General features: G+C 43.8%; 3 long non-coding RNA genes across 3 annotated transcripts; 1 reads left to right on the plus strand and 2 right to left on the minus strand.

Annotated features, from left to right (window-relative positions):
- The first annotated feature begins 1,577 nt into the window (after positions 1-1,577).
- LOC138224221 (uncharacterized) lies at positions 1,578-4,116 on the plus strand. Its single transcript, XR_011182591.1, has 2 exons — positions 1,578-2,821; positions 3,078-4,116. It is a non-coding gene; the product is annotated as an uncharacterized lncRNA (long non-coding RNA).
- A 1,086-nt stretch (positions 4,117-5,202) lies between these two features.
- Positions 5,203-6,312, minus strand: LOC138224219 (uncharacterized). The gene is made up of 2 exons (XR_011182589.1): positions 6,202-6,312; positions 5,203-5,304 (listed from the first exon to the last, which is right to left on the minus strand). It is a non-coding gene; the product is annotated as an uncharacterized lncRNA (long non-coding RNA).
- Positions 6,313-8,156: 1,844 nt separating this feature from the next.
- On the minus strand, positions 8,157-10,195 carry LOC138224218 (uncharacterized). The gene is made up of 2 exons (XR_011182588.1): positions 9,628-10,195; positions 8,157-9,244 (listed from the first exon to the last, which is right to left on the minus strand). It is a non-coding gene; the product is annotated as an uncharacterized lncRNA (long non-coding RNA).
- Between the last annotated feature and the right edge of the window lie 7,308 nt (positions 10,196-17,503).

Here is a 17,503-nt window from a genome sequence, read left to right on the forward strand (position 1 = left end):
GTTTTGATTTTCAATCTCTGCACAACGAGGATCTGTAAGGAGGCGCTTCAAGATTCGCCGCCATAGACTCGTGTATCTCTGTCGAAAGTGCAGTTCTTTTTGAACTCTTGTAGCAATAAAAATAGATACGATACAAAACAAGAGTATATATAGCAAATCAATAATGTCATCAGGGGTACATAGATAGTATAAAATATTTACACTTCTGAAAAAAAAATCAATATCTGCACAACAAGTCTTCGACAGCGCTTTGAGACTCACCGCCATAGACTCGTGTATCTCTGTCGCCACCCAGTGGCCATTTCTCGGAAGTGTCACCGCCCGCCGTAATTCAGTACGGTCCCGGAATAGAAATTCTGATTGGACGAGAGCCGTATCCATCCCGCCTCCTGCCGAAACTCGGCGCTGATCGGATATGAGCCGAGTCACTCAAGGTGGGGGCGGTATTTCCGTTTTAGAACACGGAAGTCCGCGGTGATTGGCTAGGAGCGGTGTCACTCACCCAACGAAAAGGAAGTCCCGCCTTTTCCCACCCAACGGCGTTGATTGGACACACCGTGCGTCACTCTTATGACGTCACTTAACCACGACGGATCCGGATCTGATGCGTGATTAGCGCGACAGCCGGTCCGTCGCTGAGATCGGTGTGGAGCCGCGGCCCAGGATGCTATGGTTCCGCTCTCTGCTCGTCAAGCACTGTGGACTCACGGAAAACCGTATTGCAGGGCAGAGAGTTATTGAACTCCAGACGTCGCCGGAGAGTTACTTTACCGGCGAGTCGCCTCCCGTCGTTGATTAATTCGACCTTATTGTGTTTTCTCTTCCTTAACATTTATATTGCAATAGTAAAAATGATATTCAATGCACACAAGAGTACATTACAGATCACCGGGGTACATTATACAGGCAAGTACAGACTAGGTAAGCACAGCTTTCATGTTGGGACATTTAGAAATAGTTTGGAGACGTGCCCTCATGTGTTTCAGATGTGATTTCTTTCCATTTGGAAGCGCCTTACTTCTACCAAGAAAAGAAAAGGCTTCGATAACGAGATCGTAATGAGGAAATAGTAACGATCATTTCGGTGCATTCTGACATTTATTGGTGAGAAATAGATGTTATTTTACTGCTGTTATATTGGGCGAGATTTCAAACGGATAATCAAACGAGAACGGGTTTGCCCTGGAATCCATTCCACTGCCGAATCTGAAAGTCAGAGCAACAGAACGGACGTATTGTAAGGCGACTGTGGTGTTGCTCGACCACATCAATTAGGCGAGAAGTACACTCTGCTACTACGACATACGGTCTAATGATTCCATTTCGATTATTTCTTATCTTTAGGCTATTTACACATATAATAACGAGCAAGTATAATGATTAAGCCAGTGATAAATTATATGTAATATTCGGTTCAGCAGTATTGAGCAGTAAAATAACATCTATTTCTCACCAATAAATGTCCGAATAAGAAACCTCCTTTACACAATTGTGCCGATCAATTCAGTGTTTTAATAAGAGGACAAAACAAAAACAAACGTAAGGTTTCTGGGCTGCTTTGAAAAAGACAATTATCATCTATATTACTTTTAAATCTCTGCACACTATGTATCTTTACCGGGTCGATTCAATGTACAATTTTGTAATGACGCCTTAACCTTATTATTCATACAAAATGTGTTTGACAATAGTCATGTTTTATTCCACTCAGTTTCCCCAAAGAGGTGCTCCAAAATAGTTTGACAAGATATTGTGAGATTGCAAGAGGGATCTTAAGTATTTATTAGTACAAGTAGAACTAAATTGTTTTCCTTGTAGTCTAATAAAGGTTGTAAATTCTTCCATAGTTTCTGAGGGGCTACTGTTAGTTTCTTAAAAGCATCAATACCTCTCTAGGAGTAGCTCTGGTTACGACGGATTGTTATCAGACTTATCACAAACATTATATCTATTCAAAAAATCTTCTTGATTCTACATTTCATCATCCACACCAGTTAATTTGTTGACCCCGCTTATACTATTTTAAACCCACTTTTCAAAACACGGGTTTATTTTTTCTCTAGCCGCTAGTTCCTGAATGATTAAATTAGGGGAAACATACACCACCTACTTTGCTTAATTTTGTAAATAATACTCTGTCGGTATCAGTATTAGATGCTCTAAACCCTGTAGCATTTAGGCCTCCTTCTGCCTGTGTTTGACAAATAACAACCATGAATATTTTTTTTTTATTTTACAGTGGTAAAGAACATCAAATCACATCTCTTTTTGGATTTTTGAAAATCTTAATACCAAGATATTTAATCACATCTTTTACATGTATATTACGTATGGAGCAGACACTTTCCAACAGCCACCAGTTCACTTTTCTGATATGTAAAGAAAGACCAGATACAGAGGAAATGACTTGTAAACGCATTTAATTGCTTTGTCCACCTCTGTGTGCTTTCTCAGAGAGACAGTTGTATCCTCAGCCAATTGGGAACACCTGTAATCTCTTTATCCCGTACTTGAACACCCTGAAACTATTTGTTATAGGAGCGTAGGCAGTGGGAAGAGGAGTGGGCTCGTGTCGAATTGCCTTACCCGTTCCCAATCTGCAGGAGGTCCCACGGCGGCAGGTAGCTGCTCCAGTCGCTGGAGCTCAGTTCGCTGTCGAGGGAGGACGAGGGCTCTGGCTCGGGGGAATCACGGCTCCACAGCTCCTACCTGTTGCAGAGTGTTTCTGCCCTCCCGATGGCCTCTGTGTTTTAGAAGGATCCATCTCTCTTCGCTTGCTTACACCACAGGTTTCATCGACCATAGTGTGCATCCTGAAGCAGTGAGTTATCGGTCTTATTTCTGCTGAGAAACAGTTCAAGCACTCACAAAACAATAACCAGGAGACGGTATATGAAAAAGTATTGTAAGACTTGCAGAGTAGATTTGAATAGACAGTGGATGTCACACTGCGTGCTTGAATATCACGAGATTCAGTTCATTCTTTCCTGCAGATTAACTTCCTGTTTGACATTGTACCGCTGTCACTTCTTCACAAACTCATAACTCGCCGTGTTCAATTTTGTGTTGAGTTACAGGAACCTCCGCATCAGATGAAATATTCTCCAGCGCCCCAGGGAGACTGGGGCACTTGCCAGATTTTCAGCTTTATTACTGGGTCCTTCGGCTCAGGGCTGTTGAGCAAAGTGCTCCCCTCTGCTGGAGAGCCACAGGGGCACTACAGAGCGGCCTCGTCTTCCCTGCTCCTGCCCGTGCCTGTGGACGGCCAGTGTGACCGCGCGCGAGACAAAGTAGTGCATTCGTGGTGTAAATACAGAACGTTCACTAGCTGACTGAGGAAAGTTACAGAGACGGGAGTATACGTTCTGAAATAATGTGAACCACTGTTACTACACACAGACAGACTACTCAAAAATCATGTGGCTTTTTAAGGTCATTTTGTCTGCCTAAAGTATGTTAGATTTGTCACAGCAAAGAGTTTGAATACTTACAGAATGCAGCAGCTAGAATTGTTACTCGGAGCAACAGGTATGACCACATAACCCCCATACTTATCTCTCTTCATTGGCTTCCTATCATGTACGGGGCGGACTTCAAACTCCTTCTACTTACTTACAAGGCTCTCAGAGGTCAGGCACCTGTCCTGCCTCGCAGGGATACTGCAGAGGAGAAATACCGTACACAGCATGGTTTCAGAGGCCTGTCCGTCATGGGCTGGGCACCATGTGAGTTGAATGCTGCATCAGTGCCATGGATCCAAGAGGGGCATGGTAGATACAGCTATCGTTTAGGAGGATTCTGCTGGTCTGCAGAGACCTGCATGGGGTACTGACATACAGACGACGTGATGGATGGATGGATTGATTAAAACCCGCATTCATTTCTTTCTTTTTTTTTAATGATATAATGTTAGCATGCCCAAGGGGGTTGGGCAGCCAGTTGACCTTGGACCCCTAGAGGATTTTATTCTCCTTACTGAGGAGCCTTTGGTTCCTTTCCTCCATTGTCTTCAGTTCTGTATTCACAAAATGTATATTTACTTGCACTGTTAAGCACCTTGGGGCAACCTTGTTGTGAAAGGCGCTATATGAAAATAAATTGAATTGAATGACAGAGTCACGGCTTTTCCAGTTTCCTCTCCTATTATCGTCTTTATCTGCACTCTAAAACACAGCGAAACCTTGAACCTTTCAACTGGACCACTGCCGTTCTACATCACAATGACTTTAACTAGGACGGAGACTTGAATGGGATGAAAAAGGAAAAGGCATTATTTGCAGGAAGAAATTAAACTGTTACACCTGATCACTTGCTAAACAAAGTGATTCACTGGAGTGGAGGCGGTGAAAGCTTTGTGAATCAACTTACAAAAGGATACATGTAAGAAACGTAGCTCCCATATTTAACCCTTGAAAAATCTCTGAGTGTTATGTGCAGGTGAAAGTATTGTTCAATTATTGTAATAAAGCTCACTCAACTAAGACCCATGTTGGAAAAGTACCAGAGTATTCTCCCCTAAGAGGAAATACTAACAAGTAGGATGTTAAAATGAAAAGCATTAAAAACTGAATGATCTTCAGTAGTTAAGTGATTATTGAGCTCTGGGTCACAGTGCTCCTGAAAAAAAAATCAAATTTCAGCAGAGACACCCACGGACAGCAGGTGAGCACCAAGCTGTGCCAGTGTCTAAGTGTATGAATCACAGTTTCAAGGAGCTTTTTTCAGTTTCGTTCCACTGATCGGTCAACACGGGGGGCACTTCAGTCTTACTCGCCCTATTGCATTAAGAAACTGTACAACATTCTCCAATAACCTCACCTAACGAAAAGCAATTTGCGTAGCTGGGAAAGACTGGACTCCCCCACTGGGGATTTTTGTTTTTCATCCCGATGGGGATGTGCACTATATAGAACGTTGCTGGACCCATGTGCAATTGGTGTCATTTCTAATCTAGAGGTCGAAGCTGTGAAACTTTCTAAGAGATGGAAGATCTCTTGCGAGACACCGATTCACAGAAGGGGCTAATGAGATCTTTGCTTGAAGTCTCATTATGCTGCACTATTTCATTTGTCAGTGGGCACGACTCACAGGCATCTAAAATCATTTCAGTGAGGGACTAAACAGGCCTCTCGCAAAGACTCGGGAACGGACACAGACCTTATCATCTCTGCTCCTCGGGAAGCGTACAGAGATCACATTAGATGTGTTGCTCAAGCTCTTTATTGTCACGTACAGTAAACCCAGCAGTGTGGTCAGTGCGGGATGTGTTCTGTCCCGACGGCAAGGTCGGCAGCCAGAGGAGACCTGAAACACAAGACGGAGAGGTAAGACACTGATTCCGACAGAGAGAGCTTTCACACCGGATTACTGACAAGAGGAGCAATAAGAGAAGAGTTGTAAAGACACGCCGAAGAGAATATTCTCATCTAAGAGGAAATACTAACAAGTAGGAAGTTAAAATGAAAAGCATTAAAAACTGAATGATCTTCAGTAGCGAAACGATTACCGAGCTCTGGGTCACGGTGCTCTTGGAAAAAAAATCAAATTTGAGCAGAGACGCCCACGGACAGCAGGTGAGTGAATGAGTTGTTTATTTCCATTTGTACAGGGAAACCATTGCGAGCAGATTCACTTCTTCTACACTAGAATGAATGATTTCCATCTTCACTCTAGGGTACTCTGCTTTATAGCACTGTATTGTATTCAGCATATATGTCTGTTATGTATACATTTTCTTTCTCACTTTGTCTCTCTGTCCATTTGTATCAGTTTTTTGGAGAGCACCATCACACCAGCATCACAACATTTATTCTACTGCCTTATTAAGCAAATGTCTCTACTAAATTCTTTTTATATAGAAAACATATTTTTGGACATGATATACACAAATGGCTAATTATACCTTCTGATAATATTTCCATCTTAGAAATGAAGCATTTCTCTCCTGCAGTTTGAGGTTGTTAAATAGAAAACTGGATCACCCCAGGGCTGAATCTTCTCCCTCTCTTACACACGTTGTTCATGAACGATTACAAGAGCAAACACATAGACTGACTTCTCACAAAGTGTGTCGATGACACAGTCCCGGTCAGCTTACTAAAGGACCCAGAAAATCACCACGGGCCATTCTGAACAGTTTCTCGAAATGGTCTGTTGACTTCTCTTTGATGTTTCACGTTACAAGAGCAAAACAATACTCACTGATTTGAGGATAATTGCGCCATCCCTCCAGCCTACTGAAATGAACCGTCAGACTGCAGAAGCTGTCAGTGACTACAGGTCCTTGGGACTGGTCAGAGAAACCTGAGATGAGACAAACGTTGTGAGACCATTTATAAGCTTGTGACCTCAAATTAAACAGAAGTCAGACATTTTCAAAGGGGGCAACACCGCGGCACAGTGCTTAGCATCGCTGCCTCATAGCACCGGGGCCCTGGAGTTGATTCCAGGGGTGCTGTCTGTGTGGAGTCTGCATGTTTGTTCACGCTGCAGGGGACACCTCTCCCCCACAGGGCACACAGACACAAACTCACACCACAGCCCATTTTCCCACAACACAATCAACCCGCCAGTATCAGTCTGTGTTCAGTGCTGGGGAGGTGCCTTGTCCTTGCAGAACAAAAACAAGGTGATCAGGACTGACGGCAAGATTCAGGTATTCAAGTACCCAGTAAATCCAGGGCTCAAATGGGGGAACTGTTTCACGAGCTACACAATATCCTCACACACGATGACAGAGCCTTGGAAAGCCGTGTGGAGAGTGAGGTGCTCGTACCCAGCCGGAGTTAAAAGACCATGCATTGAGCAGAGCAACTGAGCAAAAGCACACTATCGATCTATCCAACCCAGAAAAGCACACATCTCTGTGATACAGAGGCTAAGGCAACATGTGAGTAAAAGATTTTGAATCAGCAATTGTGCTGATGAGCCAGTCAGCAATTTTTCAGAAACAGCAAAAATGTCATCAGCCTCCAGGAGCTGCAGAAGCTTGTGAGATATAAAGGAGTGAAACCAGGGCAGGAGAATCTGATTCCTTCTGCAGGAAGCTGAGGAAAAAGATGCACACCCTGCAGACTGAAAGGAAGACAGTACAAACTATCGGTCATGTCAGCCTAGAAGAAAGTGTAGTGCAGTGTGAGTTGCAACTAAGTTTTTGTTCAATATTTGTTTTGTCTGAAAGAGTCTATTTTGATTAGATGCATGCAACACTATTTCTTTCTCATTCTCTGTCTTTCTATGTCTTATTTGGATCACAAAGCTCATAACCCCGCCAGTTGCTTTGGCTCTGAAAGCATCCCTCAGCAGGGACAGCCCTGATCCCCAAACACAGGGCTGCCCTTCCCACTGCCCGTCTGCTCTCTGCCCAGTGGAAGTAGCGTTTCTACCCGCAGCTGTGTGAGAGAAGATGAGCTGAGAGCACTAACCCACCTCTGGAGAGGGAAGAGTCTCGGCCGGAGGGGAGCAGGAGCTGCCGGGCTGCCGCAGACAAGGCGCCGCTGAAATGACAGAGAAATCTTTTAGAATCAAACGTCACCTGGCTCAGTGTTTAAGCTGTAGTACACGATCACATTAGATTATTAAAACATGCAGACTGCCATTTCCATTCTGTACAAACAAAGGGTTTTCCATTGTAGAAAACACCACCGCATATCCAAAGCGGAGTGCACTGGGACTGCAGTCCAGAGAAACCCATCATGTTACAAGAACTGGAGGCCATTTCACACCAAAACCGTAGAACAGGATTCTTTCTGCACACCCAGTACTGGGTGCTGTGTCGGAGGCTCCTCACCGGAAGAGACTTGCATTCCTGTTGGCTCCTCTCGTTCTGTGATGATTTTAGCCGTCGAATCGGGCAGGAGGCAGGCGCTCTTCGGGAGCTCTCGTCCCGTGCTATAACTCGGACCACGCGATGGCACAACCGCTTCCTCCGTACAAACAGAAACTTCAAACAACAAACCCCAACAAGAAATCTGCGCACACTTGGACTCCTGCTGCAGCTGAGCAGTCACGCACACACCTCCTGTTGCTCCCAGAGAGAAACAGGCCCAGGGTCCCAGCGCTGCCACCCGCTGCGCCGCGTCTCTCACCTTTTCACCTCCACATGCAGATCATGACGCGACCGGAGACTCGCCGTTTCAACAACTTTTACAGCTCCGTTGACACGGCAACCACGTTTTATTGACAAAGTAAAATAAACACAGGAGAAAAGTTTGCAAACAAGACGGGAGCTAAAAGAAACACGAGGACAGTGGGTTTGCTTTATGTGCCGGGTCGATAAACGAGCGCTGCAGACACGTGAATAAAACAAAATATACACACAAGGGAACACAGAAGAGAGACATAGAAATACAAGAGACGATAAATACGCTGAAATTGTATTAATATAATTAATTCTAACGTTCAATCAAATCAGCGAAACACGGGGGCAGGGCAGCCCAGTGAACTACAGAGACTACATTACCCATAAGCCCTGTGGGCGACAACATTTTGACGTCATCGACTCGCGTCTTTTGTATTTTTTATGAGATCAAAAACTACAAGAAAACATAACGCAGCAATCGTATTGTCAGGGGTACATGCAATAATACATGTACAGGTTATGGAAAAAAAGATTAAACAAGGTAAATGCAGATAGGGTCCGTCCATGCTTCAACGTTCTTACAACTAGACACAGTACGTCTTTACATCTGTTTGAAACTGTTCAAACAGGGTCTCCTCTCACACCATTCCGTTAATAATTATGTTTCATAACAAATGTATTCCTTTAAAAGTAAATTAGTCTCTTTCTCTATATAAGTTTGTAAAAAAGTCCTGAATGTTTATAAACCACAACATCACCAAAATAAATGTTGTTAGGTTTCAGGTCTGCTTTCAGAAAGGTCACAGTTATCATCTATATTGATGATCAATCTCCGCATAAGTCTTTCCAATAGCGCTTTAAGACTCGTGTATCTCTGTCGCCGCCCAGTGGACATTTCTCGGAAGTGTCACCGCCTGTCGGAACTCGGAAAAGTCCCGGGACTGAAGCCGTGTGACTAGACAAGAGCCGCATGTCTCCCGCCTCCTGCTGAAATCTCAGCGCCGATTGGACAAAAGCTGCTCACAGTCCGGATCCAGTGGAAGGCTGATCCAGTCTGGGTTTTCCTTAGCCGACAGTCCGGATCCAGTGGAAGGCTGATCCACACCGGGTTTTCCTTAGCCGGCAGTCCGGGTCCAGTGAAAGGCTTTTCCACTCCGGGTTTCCCTTAGCCGACAGGGAGAGAAGGAATCATGACATTGAATACGGGAACAGTGGAGCTGGCGAGATTCAGGGAGGGTTTTCCGGACACATTTGAGTTGATAGTGGAATACACGTTTTTCTTATTGCGCATCAGGAATTTCTGTTGTAAATGTGAATTAGGTTTCTTATTCTAATTCCACACTTCACAAGGATCCCTATCTCATGTCTCTCCAGCGCTGGCTGGGATTACCATTTCAGTGGGCCAGCACTAAGAAACAGGTCTGCACCACCCAGAAAGACAGATTAATTTTTTTCTGTTCAAGCAAGATTGTCAGCTTGTGCCACTGTGAAATCACTTAAAGGTTATTCCTCAGAGACCAGCTCTGCCCCTGTGTTGTTCTACTTACTGTAGTTTTGCAGGACTGAGGCTACAAAGACCTGGCTGTCCATCTTGAAAGGGGCATCACTGTTCCATTTCAGATGGGACACAAGCAGGCAGCCAAAGGGAGCAGAAAACACACTGAGGTGCTGGATCATTCAGGCACATTGTGTCATTGAGAGAAGCTGCTGTAGGAAACCGGAGAAACTGTGCAGAGCTGACCTGGAGACGTGGAGGACATGAGCCAGACAGATGTTCTACTTTAACACTGAAAAGCAAACCTTAATACTGTGCGTAAAAGGCAGAGCTGGGGTGATAAAGGAGAGTCAGAGCGGTGCAGAGAGAGGGCAGGGGAGGTCCAGTCAGTCAAGATGAAGACTAGACAGTGAGAGAGGGACTCTGCAATGGGAGAAAAACTAATGTAGCATTAGTATGAGACCAGTCCATGCGTCAACAGCACAGGCCAACAGAGGAAGGGAGGAAATCAACAGTTTAGGATTCTATATGTGTATTACAAATGAGAAAGTAATAAAGTCCGGCTGTGCCAGGAGATATTTCACACTGTAACGACCTAAGAAAAGCAGTTCATCAGCCTGACAAAGTTTTATTCATCTCATATTCCTTCTTCTTATATTTTTCCACTTTTTGCACAAAATCAAGTAATTATGATCTTTTCTTGATTTTCTTTTCCTGGAAACTAGTTAAGAGATCAGGAGCTCTTGGGATCCTAAGAGGCGACCACTGCATTTAAACGTGAAAGAGTTTTTAATACCATAAACCGATATTGCACTAACCGGAAGCCTTTCCAAATCCTACATGAAAACAGACAGCTTCCCACTTTACAACGCCAGCACGAGTCCGATACAGACGGCTGCATTGGACAGTTTCCCGCACATCAGATACACTCTGTGCAGAATATTAAATAAAGTTCACGATGTACGGAAATACACTGTGTACGTCTTTCCAGACCCTATTCCACTGTTCAGGCCCCAGATGTTCAGCCAGGTCCTTCTCCCAGATCAACTCAACCGCATGACATGCCGATACTCCAGAGTTCCTGTTAATTCAATATAGCTGACAGTCTACATGCGCATACGTTTTAAATACACCTGTGAGCTTGCAAGAACTGCACTGTGAGCTGCAAATCACTTGTTTGATGGCATTTTTTTGTCAAATACACTCTGTGCTGAAAATTAAATTATAGACACTTATGATGAACAGAAAGAGACCCTTTTGTATTTCGATATAGTTTAAGGGCTACATGTTTATAAGTTTTAAAGATCGCTGTAAGTCTCTCCTCAATTCTGACACTATTAGGTGAAGAGTATTTTTACAAAGTAAAGTACAGCTCATACATGTTAGTCTTGAAAGAATCTAGGAGCGTTATTTGGGGACTAAACAATTATACGAATATTTGTGGATGTAATTAATTGTTAAGATCTCTGTTGCAAGATGACAATATCCACGCTGTTACAGTATATTGGAATTTATCATTTGTAAATTGGGTTGTTTTGAAAAAATGTGGATGCTGCCCACCCGAAAAGAACTACCAGAACTAACACAAAAACACAACCACACTACTCTGATCTGTGAGCTTTTTGGACAAGCACACGTTCAAGAAGAAAAGCACAAACACAAACAGACAACTCTCAGACATTGGAGGATACTTTCAATGCATAAATTCTATATATCCTATATAATGTAATCTATAGGAGTCCATAAATCAAAACTATTTCTAGGAACAATGGAATCATTGAAATGAATGAAAACCAGCCTCCAGAATGGATCAGTCTGGAAAACATACTGTGAAAATGTCTACCGACAGATCCCAGACACAGAAGCATTAGACCAGAACAACATATATGTAAACCTGAAAATATTCCAATTGGCTATAAGAGACCACCCAACCCCTTAGACTCCCCAGTCACTGAGCAGGAGCCACTAGACAAACCCCAGGCCCTCAGACCACGAAAGGCCTGTGGCCAAGACACAGTCGACAACACTTGACTCAACTGAAGAACAACACTTTGAAACACAACCAGCTACACATACCTCTGACTGACAATCAGTTCATCTGGGGGTTTTCCTGACAGTGAAGTCACTGAAGGACCAGGCACACGGGGCTTTCCATGCCAGTAAAAGGAGGCTCTACAACATCAATCCCCCAATACAATGGGCTCTGAATATTAAAAGTGCAATCAAACCCTTTGCCCTATGCAGCAGGGAAGTGTGGGATCCCTTCACTGAGCAAGATGACACTAAATGGGACAAACAGCCTGTAGATACTCCACGCACAGAGTTCTGTAAAAACATCCTCCCAACTGGAATGCCACAGAATCCTAAACAGACAATACACGCAACACACACTAACTCTGTTAACCATAACATTATGCGATGGTACCATTCATTTTTAACAAATCGTACACAGTATGTCAGGCTCAACAAAACTCTTTCCACGTCACGATCTATGAGCACAGGTGCCCCTCAGGGCTGTGTGAGCTCTCCAGTGCTGTTCACACTTTATACAAAAGATTGTACAAGCAGTAGTCAAAGCATCTTCATTTTCACATTCTCAGACAATACAGCTGTCCTGAACAGCATCGCCAGTTAATGCATAGAGGTAGCAGCTGATCTGTATACATGTCAGAAATCCAAAGGTTTGTGCAATGGCATGACAACAATAGCCTAATTCTCAATGTTAAACAAACAAACGAAATAGTCTTTGATCCCAGAGCAGTTGGTGATCACACGCATGTAGTTATCCACAATGAATTTGTCACTCAGGTTGACGGATACGATCAGGTGCGATCAGGTGGGGATTCTGTTTTCCTGGGGGGGTTTAGTGGTGCACCTTGACTTGCAAATTCATTTTTATTTGATGACAATGTTTTGAGTTGTTTTAAAGAACTTACTGTTTTGATTAGATGTATCAGAGATTGTGACTCTGCTTTTAGCTTCCCATTCCTTCCAAACAAAGGGTCTTCTGTTGTAGAGAACAGCACAGCATATCCAAAGCGAAGCGCAAGGGGACTGCAGTCCAGAGAAACCTGTAAGTTTACAAAGAATGGAGGCAATTTTACACCTCTGGTTGTACCAGAGGGTCCTCAGTGGAAGAGATACCGGGGTCCCCAGCACTGCTGTCACCTCTTCTGTACTCCTCCTATGCTAACAACTGTGTATCTACTGCTGACTCTGTGAAATGAATCAAGTCTGAAGATGATCCCACCAGAATAAAAAAAAATCTGTAGAGGAAGGAGGTCATTGCTATAGTCAGCACCCCAGAAATCCGGACCCACGAGAACATAAGCAGAGCATGCAAACTCCACACACTCACAGCACCCAAGGAAACCAGACCCACGAGAACATAAGCAGAGCATGCAAACTCCACACACAGCGCACACAAGGAACTCGGACGCACGAGAACATAAGCAGAGCATGCAAACTCCACACACACAGCACCCCCAGGAAACCGGACCCACGAGAACAGGGGCAGAGCATGCAAACTCCACGCAGACAGCACCCCAGGAATTAAATCCAGGGTCTCAGTGCTGGAACCCACTGCGCCGCCGTCTCTCACCTTTTCACCTCCACATGCAGGAGACAGGCAGGTCTCGACCGGAGACCGGAGACTCCTCACTCCTGCAGTAACACACCCAGCAGGACTCGCTCATGGTCCAGTGAGCCCAGCAGTTTGAGTCTGGTTTCCAGCGCTGATGTGTCCCTGATAGTCCTGTCCCACAGCCTGCGAGTCACCGTTTCTTCCTTTTCTTCTGCATAATGTCCACAAAATACTCCAGCTAGCGCTTTCTAGACTAACGTTTCTGCTTTGCTCGCTGATTAGATTAAAAAAGCCATCTGTTTATCTGCTGGAGGTCAGATCGCAACAACTTCTGCAGCACCGTTTCCCCGGCAACCACGTTTTATTTAACAAAGTAAAATAAACACAGGAGGAAAGTTTGCAAACATGCAGGCAGGATGAGCGCTGCAGACACAGGCTTGTGAAATACACAGAACAGAAAACAGAAAGAAAAATACACACTAGAGTACACATAACACAATCAGGGGGACACAATACTCCTGCTCTTTACACAAACAGGTCGGCGCAGCTGTCATGATGTCTCATTTACAAAGAGTCTGAAGATTTGCTCGTCTCTTCCCAGAGCAGCTTCACTCCGGAGAGCAAGAAACAGCTCCTGCCGAGTCCGTCTTGTAAGAGAGACATAGAAATCCGCGACACGATTAATACGCTGAAATTGTATAATTAATTCTGATGCTCAATCAAACCTGCGGAACGCGTGGGCAGCGCACGTGTTCTGTAGTGCGCTATAGAGCACTTGAGAGACTACATCTCCCACAAGCCCTGTGGGCGACTTCCTTTTGACGTCATCGATTCGCGTCTTTTTTCTTTTTAATTAGAACAACAATACATGCCATAAAAACAAGAATACATATAACATAGAGTATAGTCGGGGGTACATACGATAATACATGTACATGTTATGCAAAAAGATGAAACAAGTAATCTTGTTTAATAGTAAACAAAAGCAGATAAGGTCCGTACATGTTTCAAATTGTCTGTACAAACGCATTTACATCCGTTTTAAAGTGTTTAAACATGGGTCCCCTCCCACAGCATGTCGTTAGTTATTATATCGTGGAAGTATCATATTTTTTTAAATACAAACGACATTTTCATATTACTTTCAATGGATTTAAATGTTGCATGATTTTACTTCTTTAAAAGTAATGCCAATATTAGTTTCCTTCTTTACATTAGCTTTCAGAGTTGCTGTCACAAAAGTCACAGTTACCATCTGTTTTGATTTTCAATCTCTGCACAACGAGGATCTGTAAGGAGGCGCTTCAAGATTCGCCGCCATAGACTCGTGTATCTCTGTCGAAAGTGCAGTTCTTTTTGAACTCTTGTAGCAATAAAAATAGATACGATACAAAACAAGAGTATATATAGCAAATCAATAATGTCATCAGGGGTACATAGATAGTATAAAATATTTACACTTCTGAAAAAAAAAATCAATATCTGCACAAGTCTTCGACAGCGCTTTGAGACTCACCGCCATATACTCGTGTATCTCTGTCGCCACCCAGTGGCCATTTCTCGGAAGTGTCACCGCCCGCCGTAATTCAGTACGGTCCCGGAATAGAAATTCTGATTGGACAAGAGCCGTATCCATCCCGCCTCCTGCCGAAACTCGGCGGTGATTGGTTATGAGCCGAGTCACTCAAGGTGGGGGCGGTATTTCCGTTTAAGAACACGGAAGTCCGCGGTGATTGGCTAAGAGCGGTGTCACTCACCCAATAAAAAGGAAGTCCCGCCTTTTCCCACCCAACGGCGTTGATTGGACAAACCGTGCGTCACTCTTATGACGTCACTTAACCACGACGGATCCGGATCTGATGCGTGATTAGCGCGACAGCCGGTCCGTCGCTGAGATCGGTCTGGAGCCGCGGCCCAGGATGCTATGGTTCCGCTCTCTGCTCGTCAAGCACTGCGGACTCCCGGAAAACCGTATTGCAGGGCAGAGAGTTATTGAACTCCAGACGTCGCCGGAGAGTTACTTTACTGGCGAGTCGCCTCACGTTGTTGATTAATTCGACCTTATTGTGTTTTCTCTTCTTTAACATTTATATTGCAATAGTAAAAATGCTATTCAATGCACACAAGAGTACATTACAGATCTTACATTACAGACCGGGGTACATTATACAGGCAAATACAGACTAGGTAAGCACAGCTTTCATGTTGGGACATTTAGAAATAGTTTGGAGACGTGCCCTCATGTGTTTCAGATGTGACTTCTTTCCATTTGGAAGCGCCTTACTTCTACCAAGGAAAGAAAAGGCTTCGATAACGAGATCGTAATGAAGAAATAGTAACGATCATTTCAGTGCATTCTGACATTTATTGGTGAGAAATAGGTGTTATTTTACTGCTGTTATATTGGGCGAGATTTCAAACGGATAATCAAACGAGAACGGGTTTGCCCTGGAATCCATTCCACTGCCGAAACTGAAAGTCAGAGCAACAGAACGGACGTATTGTAAGGCGATTGTGGTGTTGCTCGACCACATCAATTAGGCGAGAAGTACACTCTGCTACTACGACATACGGTCTAATTATTAAATGCTCGATTATTTTTTATCTTTAGGCTATGTACACATATTATAACGAGCAAGTATAATGATTAAGTCAGTGATACATTATATGTTATATTCGGTTCAGCAGTATTGAGCAGTAAAATAACATCTATTTCTCACCAATAAATGTCCGAATTAGAAACCTTCTTTACACAATTGTGCCGATCAATTCAGTGTTTTAATAACAGGACAAAACAAAAACAAACGTGAGGTTTCTGGGCTGCTTTGAAAAAGACAATTATCATCTATATTACTTTTAAATCTCTGCACACTATGTATCTTTACCGGGTCGATTCAATGTACAATATTGTAATGACGCCTTAACCTTATTATTCATACAAAATGTGTTTGACAATCGTCATGTTTTATTCCACTCAGTTTCCCCAAAGAGGTGCTCCAAAATAGTTTGACAAGATATTGTGAGATTGCAAGAGGGATCTTAAGTATTTATTAGTACAAGTAGAACTAAATTGTTTTCCTTGTAGTCTAATAAAGGTTGTAAATCCTTCTATAGTTTCTGATGGGCTACTGTTAGTTTCTTAAAAGCATCAATACCTCTCTAGGAGTAGCTCTGGTTACGACGGATTGTTATCAGACTTATCACAAACATTATATCTATTCATAAAATCTTCTTGATTCTACATTTCATCATCCACACCAGTTAATTTGTTGACCCCACTTATACTATTTTAAACCCAGTTTTCAAAGCACGGGTTTATTTTTTCTCTGTATTCTAGATGATGATATCAATGGGAGGTATGTTTATCTATAAGAGACCACGTGAGGGGAACTTCTTCATGGACGCTGGCACGTTTTGGGGGGGTTTCCAGCATCCAAATGACATTCAAGTAAAAAGTCTATACCCGTTAGTTCCTGAATGAAGTTGACACTTTCCAACAGCCACCAGTTCACTTTTCTGATATGTAAAGAAAGACCAGATACAGAGGAAATGACTTGTAAATACATTTAATTGCTTTGTCCACCTCTCTGTGCTTTCTCAGAGAGACAGTTGTATCCTCAGCCAATTGGGAACACCTGTAATCTCTTTATCCCGTACTTGAACACCCTGAAACTATTTGTTATAGGAGCGTAGGCAGTGGGAAGAGGAGTGGGCTCGTGTCGAATTGCCTTACCCGTTCCCAATCTGCAGGAGGTCCCACGACGGAAGGTAGCTGCTCCAGTCGCTGGAGCTCAGTTCGCTGTCGAAGGAGGACGAGGGCTCTGGCTCGGGGGAATCACGGCTCCACAGCTCCTACCTGTTGCAGAGTGTTTCTGCCCTCCCGATGGCCTCTTTGTTTTAGAAGGATCCATCCCTCTTCGCTTGCTTACACCACAGGTTTCATCGACGATAGTGTGCATCCTGAAGCAGTGAGTAATCGGAAGTTACCGCTGTCACTTCTTCACAAACTCATAACTCGCCGTGTTCAATTTTGTGTTGAGTTACAGGAACCTCAGCATCAGATGAAATATTCTCCAGCGCCCTAGGGAGACTGGGGGACTTGCCAGATTTTCAGCTTTATTACTGGGTCCTTCGGCTCAGGGCTGTTGAGCAAAGTGCTCCCCTCTGCTGGAGAGCCACAGGGGCACTACAGAGCGGCCTCGTCTTCCCTGCTCCTGCCCGTGCCTGTGGACGGCCAGTGTGACCGCGCGCGAGACAAAGTAGTGCATTCGTGGTGTAAATACAGAACGTTCACTAGCTGACTGAGGAAAGTTACAGAGACGGGAGTATACGTTCTGAAATAATG

The sequence above is a fragment of the Lepisosteus oculatus genome, chromosome 19, assembly GCF_040954835.1.
Source record: "Lepisosteus oculatus isolate fLepOcu1 chromosome 19, fLepOcu1.hap2, whole genome shotgun sequence".
NCBI classification, from domain to species: domain Eukaryota; kingdom Metazoa; phylum Chordata; class Actinopteri; order Semionotiformes; family Lepisosteidae; genus Lepisosteus; species Lepisosteus oculatus.